We start from the raw sequence: 8293 nt of genomic DNA on the forward strand, positions 1-8293 counted from the left end.
TATAATATATATAGGAGCATTTCACTCACTGTTATTTTTAAGGGGCTTGTTTGGTGTTTAGAGGTGCCAGTATGTGAAATGAATGGATCAAGATTAAAATGAATCAGATGATAGAGACCATCCATCCTCATCTGATTACTGAGAAAGTCTAGTTAATGACCTTCCTGGGTCTCAGCTTGCAAAAAGCAGACCTTATAACTTCTTACCATCCAAAGTCCTATAATCTTTAGGCCAATTATTAGTAACTGATCGATATATATACACAGGCTTTGCTCATCTGGAGGTCTTTGACATATATCCTTGAAATGTTATAATAAAAAACACTGAAAGTACTAACATGTAGTTCTCCTTTCTATTGAATATCTTTATGAATGTTTCTACAAATATTCTTGATTTTGTCAAAAGAATAAGGGATATGTATACCTAGTAATAACCAGTTTAAATGGAGATTAGAGGGACCATAGATGAATTTCTGTGAATACCTTCAAAAGAAACAGCATACCCCAAGTGAATGGCTTTTCTTTTACATAGCATGGACTATCTTATCTCTACCCAGGTGTGAAGTATGGTCAAACTCAGCATGATAAACATGCTTGGAGCATGTTGGCCTTATATTGTCCGTTTTATAAATTCCCATCCTTTCCCAGTCTGTAGGCAGTCATTTTGATCTGATGACAGTGTCCTTTGCTTTACAGATGCTTTTCAGTTTCATGAGGTCCCATTTATTGATTGTTGATCTTAGAGCCTGTGCTGTTGGTGTTCTGTCTAGGAAGTTGTCTCCTGGGTCAATGAGTTCAAGGCTCTTCCCCACTTTTTCTTCTAATAGGTTTAGTGTGTCTGGTTTTATGTTGAGGTCTTTGAGCCACTTAGACTTTAATTTTATGCAAGCTGATAATATGGCTCTTTTTTATACATGTAGATATCCAGTTAGACCAGCACCATTTGCTGAAGATGCTATCTTTTTCCATTGTATGGGTCTGGCATCTTTGTCAAAATTCAAGTCTCCGTAGATGTGTGGGGTTTTATTTCTGGGTCTTCTTTTCGATTCTATTGATCTACCATTGTGTTTCTATGCCAGTACCATGCAGTTTTTATTACTGTAGCTCTACAGTCCAGCTTGAGATCAGGGATGTAGATACCTCCAGAAGATTTGTTATTGTACAGGATTGTTTTAGCAATTCTGGGTTTTTTTTTTTTTCTATATGAAATTAAGAATTTTTTTTTTCAGGTCTGTAAAGAATTGTGTTGGTATTTTGATGGGAATTGCATTGAATCTGTAGATTGTGTTTGGTAGGATGGCCATTTAAAAAGTATCTTCATTAACCCTCTATCTTACGGAGGGCTGATATCCAGAATACATAAAGAAATTAAGAAGTTAAACATCAACAAACAATGTAATCCAATTAAAAAATGGGGTACTGGGAATTCTCAAAAGAAGAATAACGAATGGCAGAGAAACACTTAAAGAAATGCTCAATGTTCTTAGTCATCAGGGAGATGCAAATCAAAACAAACATGAGATTTCACCTTACACCCATCAGAATGGCTAAGATCAAAAACTCAAGTGACAACACATTGCTGGAGAGGATGTGGAGAAAGGGGAACTTTTCTCCATTGGTGATGGGAGTGTAAACTTGTACAACCACTTTCAAAATCAATCTGGCACTTTCTCAATTAGGAATAGTGCTTCCTCAAGATCCAGCTATACCACTCCTAGGCATATATCCAAAAGATGCTCAAGTACACAACAAGGACATTTGGTCAACATGTTCATAGAAGCTTTATTCATAATAGCCAAAATCTGGAAACAACCTAGATGTCCCTCAACAGAAGAATGGATACAGAAATTGTGTTACATTTACACAATGGATTACTACTTGGCAATTAAAAAATGAGGAAATCATGAAATTTGCAGATAAATGGTGAGAACTAGAAAAGATCATTTTGAGTGAGGTAATCCAGATCAGAAAGACACATATGGTATATGCTCACTCATAAATGGATATTAGCCACATAATATAGAATAAGCATACTAAAATCTATCCTCCTAAAGAAGCTAAAGAACAAGGAAGATCCTAAGGAAAATGCTCAATCCTCATTCAGAAGGACAAATGCAATAGAAATCAGAAGCAGGAGAGGATAGGGAACAGGACAGGAGCCTACCACAGACACCCTCTGAAAGACTCAACTGATTGAGGTATCGAAGCAGAGGCTAAGACCCACAGTCAAACTGTAGGCAGAGTGCAGGGAATATTAAGAATAAAAGGGGATATAGAAAGACCTGGAGGGAACAGGATCTCCAAAAGGAGACCAACAAAACCATAAAAACTGAACCCTGAAGGCCCTGAAGAGAATATACCCCAACCAAGCACAATGCATAGAGAGTACCTGAAACACCACTCAGATGTAGTCCATAGACTCAGTCTCCAAGTGGAGCAGGGACTTTCTCTGGCATGAACTCGGTGGCAGGCTCTCTGATCACCTTCCCCTGGGGGGTGCAGCCTTGCCAGGCCACAAAGGAAGACATTGCAACCATTCCTAATGAGACCTGATAGGCTAGGGTCAGACAAAAGGGAAGGAGGACCTCACCTATCAGTGGACTAGGGGAGAGGCGCAGGGGGAGAAGAGGGAGGAAAGGTAGGACTGGGAGAAGGTAAGGGATGAGGCCATAGTCGGGATACAAATTGAGTAAATTGTAATAAATGATAATAATATTAAATAAGTAAATCCCAATCCACCTCATTTTCAAAAAGAATATTTTTAAGATGAGACTCAATGTTAGCTTGATAGCGGTAAACATATCTCAAAGCATTCAAAATTAGAATAAGTTTAAATTTGGAAGTCAGAAAATGCATAAAATTACAACTTACTTAAAAAAATAAAGTAGCTTTTTTTTTCCCAAATATCTTACTCAACAGAGGGCAAATGACCAAAATTTAAAATCTCAGAGAAAAGCAGATTCATAATCACAGTGATGATTTTAATGAGGAAAATTATCAGCTAGAGAAGGAGACAAGGAACATGTAATGAGAACAGACTTCCCTTGACATTTTCCAACCTTTCCTAAATAAAATTATCATGCCATGTCCAATCATCCCTCAGTCCTCAGAGTATTAAGTACTTGAGACAAGAGAAAGCTATGTTTTTTATTTTTATTTTTTCTGATGGACCAACATTTGGGATGACTCTTCCAATTTGAATTCAAAAACCATCATATTGTTTTAAATGAAATGGTAACCAGATCTTTGCCCCTAACTCAGGTCTAAATTTCCTCCCAACTAGCAAATCATTCTAGATATTCTGTTCTCCTCATAGGAATGTTTTCTTATCTTGAAATTCTCTCAGGTAATCTAAACAAGTGATATGAACCTCCAAGTTGTGTCTCTGTGAGTACATAAGATAATATTCAAAGATACAGTTGGTATCAACTCTCTTTCTGGCATAAATTATGAGAGAATTCAAAAGTATTTCTTGTAGAGAGACGTGTGACTACATGGAAAGAGGCTCTCTGAGTTGGTAAATGAATGGCTTGCTATGCTACTGCATTTAGGAGGCTTAAAATGTGAAATTAAATCAGTTTTTTAAAGTCTTAAGCATGGCACAGCTTTGGAAATAACCTTTATTTCCTAGTTCACTCAACATTTTGTTATTTTTGTCAGGAATTCTAACTCTTTTACCAAAGTTATCATCCCTTCCCTGTAAGTGTGTGTGTGTGTGTGTGTGTGTGTGTATGTCCTATACTGACTTTCTAGTAGCTCTATACTTTGTTTCCATAGCATAAGAGTCCTTGAAGACATTCAAAAGAGTAGTTATGAACAAGCAGACATTCCTTTTGAATTACATCTATTGAGTATTATATCTGAATGTTTATTCTGTCTTCACTCTCGTTTACTCATTTTCCTCTTTCCTTTCTTTTCTGCTTTTTCCCCCTTTTGATCTACTCACTTTTAATTGCTCCAGTTACCCAGGATGTGGCATTTTTGGAAAACCAAGTTAGATGACACTTGGGCTGATTTCTGTCACACTTACAGTATGGCGTCTATGTTCTGTCCTTTTCCAACCCCTATTACCTGTTTTGTTTTGTTTTGTTTCCCCCAAGAGAGGAAAAAAAGACACGCAAAACAGTATCTGTGAGTTTCAATACACTTTCTCTACCAACTACATGGTGTACAAAGAGAAACAGACAAATAGCAAGCAAATAAAACACTAGACCTAGCTTCAGTAGTGGACAAATTTATATGCAAATACTATCACTAGCACTTTCAGGACAGACCAGCAACCTTGCAGAGATTTACAGTATTAAATGAATCCTATCCATTTTAATTAGTTCACTAATCAGAAAAACATTACCTTCAGCCATTAATACATAAGATGTTAGCATGACATATAAATTAATAGATGATAGTTACATAGATAATGATAACATCATACATACAAATATGTAATTTTCATCATTTTCTTTAAGAATCTAAAACTTATACCATATTTTAATTAACTTTAGAGCTCTCTCTCTCTCTCCCTCTCTGCCCCTGCCCTCTCTCTCTCCCTCTGCTTGAAGAAAAAAAGAATACTGTTTATTTGAATTCCAGAACCATCCTGTCTTTAGCTCTAAGCAAAACTTCAGAGCTAACCACTTGCTGATATAAGAGGCATTTGTGATGGGGTATATTTTAATCACTAAAATGCCTAATTGTTTTCTATAACATCTTCTTGAATTGAAATATTTTCTCTAATATGTGACAAAAATTTCACCGGCTTCTGTAAAAAGTTATTCACTGTTTAAGAGTTAAACAGAAGCATATGAAGCTCAAAATCCTTCATTTGTGAGCTCTTCTAAAATACAAGTTATATTCTGGGCACAAGTGCAACGAATGAATTAATCAATATTCAATAAAGAGAAGCAGTGAAAATATTGCTTCCAATGGCGAAGAGTATATCAAAAATACAGCATTATACAAATGCTAGTCCAGTGGTCCAGTTCAGTGTTTTCACTTCAGCTGCATATTTTAGCTTTTTTTTTTTTGTAAGGAACCATATGATTTTGCATCTCAAAGCAAGAAGACAATGCACAGTTAACATGCTCTAGTCACACTCCACTGCCATCAGAGCTGTGTTCCATCTCAGCACCAGAAAGCACTTGAGCTAAAATAATATATTTATATGCTGTTTTCTACAGTTATCAGGTGGTTACTGTCAAGTGCTTGTGTAAGAAAGGCATTAGCTCATCTGACAGCCACGGTGACCGAACATTATTTCGCATACAGTGTAAGCGCAGTGCTGATTATTCTCCCAGAATTCTTCATATACTTAGCACGTGTCAAAAAGAAGACAGATATGAAAGCCGGGCACGTGTTCAGTAACACATTCACTAAGTATTATCAGTAACAACTGGATGAAAGAAGTATTTTTAAATTATTATTTTCTTTTTTCTTTTTATTTTTTACATTGATTATAGGTTATTCACTTTGTATCCCAGCTATAGCCCCCTCCCTCAGCCCCTCTCAATCCCACCTTCCCTCCTCCCTCTGCATGCATGACACTCCCCAAGTCCACTGATAGGGGAGGTTCTCCTCTCCTTTCTGATCTTAGTCCATCAGTTCACATCAGAAGTGGCTGCATTGTCCTCTACTATGGCCTGGTAAGGCTGCTCCCCCCCAGGGGGAGGTGATCAAAGAGCAGGCCAATCAGATTATGTCAGAGGCAGTCCCTCTTCACATTACTATGTAACCCAATTGGACTCTGAACTGCCCTGGGCTCCATCTGTGCAGGGGTTCTAGGTTATCTCTATGAATAGTCCTTGGTTGGAGTATGAGTCTTTGGGAAGTTCCCTGTGTTCAAATTTTCTTGTTCTGTTGCTCTCCTTGTGGAGACCCTGTCCTCTCCAGCTCTGAGACGCTTCTTGATGTCTGTAGATGTAGGTCTTAATTATCAGACTTGATGCTATTTTATATAGTCCAGGAGACACACTTCTGTGTGCTTATATGACTGTGGAAGTAAGACACACACGTCAACTGGGTGACAACTTTGAGCAGGGAGTGTGTTTCACATATAAAGAGGTCTGAAGTTAAAACAAAAGTCACCTGCCTTGCTTCCTCTTCCTGAACAAGCACAGCTGTTGCTGTTTCCATTCTTCACTGAATTCAGGCTTCACCTTTCAGACATGGCCAGATTTCCAGACACACTCTCTTGGGACCTCATTGGCCTTCAGCCCCAGAGTGGACTGATGAAGTATGCAGACTCATGTTCTTAGTAACTATCACTCCCCTGCTTCCTCAGAATGCAGACATCTATTATTGCACTTTCTAGCATGCAGATTCCATTGTTTCTGTACCTCTAGAGAACTTTGCCCTATACAAGGCCTTTCTAAAGCCTTGTCTGTGTGGCTTCTCTCAGCATGAGTTGGTGTTTATCATTGTAGCAGAGACTGAGCAACATGGCACCCATGTTTGTTTGTTTGTTTTAATCAAAAAGGAGAAGTTATGATCAGTAGGGACATCTTCTGCTCTTTCACTACCAAGTTTATTTCCTAGAACATTAATCAAGCAGATAACACCTACTTCTAACTTCAAGAAATCCAATGCCCTCTTCTGGGCTAAGTATTTACACACACACACACACACACACACACACACACACACACACACAAATAAAAATAAATCACTTTTAAGCGAGCTATTAAAATTGCTTCAGAGACGGTCCTCATCTCTAATTTATGCTGTAATTCTTGTGGGAAAAATTTGTACAAATGAAGCCTAATTCCCTAATTAAATGGACCCCAGGGTGTTTTAGCTCAAATTGTAGTAAAAGAAAAGTAGCACATACAAACACATTATTAAATCAATAGCCTAAATCTTTCTTGCACTCAGAGGCTCAATTTTACCCATTATATAGAGTCATTCAAATATAATAAGACAAAATAAATGACTTGAACATAGGGCAAAAATATTAGAATATTTAAGATATTTTCCAATGTTTAACTTGTTAAACTTCAGAAATTCTGAAATGTAAGAAAGAGTTATTCCTCTTATACTATGAGGAAGAAAATGCTTTAAAAGTGATGATTGCATCTAAAACATACAGGGTGGACTGAGAATCCTTAGTAAAAATGTACCAGTACTCACCTCTCCCCAACCTGGGGGTGGACCAAGTCCTCTCTGAACAATTTTCTTCTCTGCGTACTCAACACAGTCTCTTTTCCAATGTTGGTCCTACACAGCTTCTGTAAGAATTAACTGATATATATGTCATTTCATAGTGTTTAAAAACAATACAAAGGTATACAAATGCAAGTTATCAATATGGTTCTCATTGTTTCACTAACCCCGTGGTTAGTCATCTTTAAAAACAAATCCCATTTTGTAAATTCAAATCTTACTCGAAAACGCTTAGATGAGCAATCCTATAACAAGTCCAGCCTTGAGTCAGCCTTTACTGCATTGCACATAAAGTCTTCTCTTCTATCCTCAATCTGCATAGCAAACCAGATACTCCTCCGTTTCATTCCTACTCCCCAGCACTTCTGCTAGGATTCCATGTTCTGTACCTTAGCTTATTATTTTAAATTTTTTATTATACTGTTGTTAATTTTGTATGCCCCGTGTGAACATATGGAGACCAGTAGGTAGCATTCAATGCTTACTCTCTCTTCCCACTATCAAGAGCCAGTAAGGTGGCTCAGCGAGCAAAAGCCCCTGCTGTCTGTCTGCAAGGTTCTGTCTCTGGATTCTGGGTGGCAGAAGGACACTGACTCGTTCATGCTTTGGTTATGAGCCTACACTTTAACAGCTGAGTCATCTCACCAGCTCTCTCCTTTTCTTCTCTTAGGCCACACACATACACATCACATACAGGTACAGGCAGACAAGTGCTCACTCACACACACACACACACACACACACACACACACTGAACTCATAAATATTAAACGTTAACATTAAGTTTGTATACTTTTACAAGCTTTTTAAATTAACATGAACTAAATCCATCATTTCAAATTTGATATGAGCATACCAATTTTCTCCTTCAAAGCATAATATACCCTTTTGTTGGATCTGACCTGTGTAAATTTTAATAAAACAGTGGTGTTGTGACTTCTGGATTTTCAACTCCAGTCATTAACTATTGGCTCCAATAAGGAAAAAGAAATTTAGACATACTCCCCCTATCAGTCACCTTGGGCCCCACAATACCCACATCAGAGCGACTATATCAGGTTATGAATAAATACAGTTCATTTAGAGGAATGATATTTACATAATCGTGTATATTTCAGAGGAAACCAAGGCAGTTATTA

The 8293-nt window shown here is 37.5% G+C and overlaps 1 long non-coding RNA gene across 1 annotated transcript; it reads right to left on the reverse strand.

The window, feature by feature from the left end:
- Nucleotides 1-4839: 4839 nt before the first annotated feature.
- On the reverse strand, nt 4840-7431 carry LOC132655452 (uncharacterized). Its single transcript, XR_009593263.1, has 3 exons — nt 7376-7431; nt 7122-7219; nt 4840-5985 (listed from the first exon to the last, which is right to left on the reverse strand). It is a non-coding gene; the product is annotated as an uncharacterized LOC132655452 (long non-coding RNA).
- Nucleotides 7432-8293: the final 862 nt, after the last annotated feature.

The sequence above is a fragment of the Meriones unguiculatus genome, chromosome 7 (assembly GCF_030254825.1).
Source record: "Meriones unguiculatus strain TT.TT164.6M chromosome 7, Bangor_MerUng_6.1, whole genome shotgun sequence".
NCBI classification, from domain to species: domain Eukaryota; kingdom Metazoa; phylum Chordata; class Mammalia; order Rodentia; family Muridae; genus Meriones; species Meriones unguiculatus.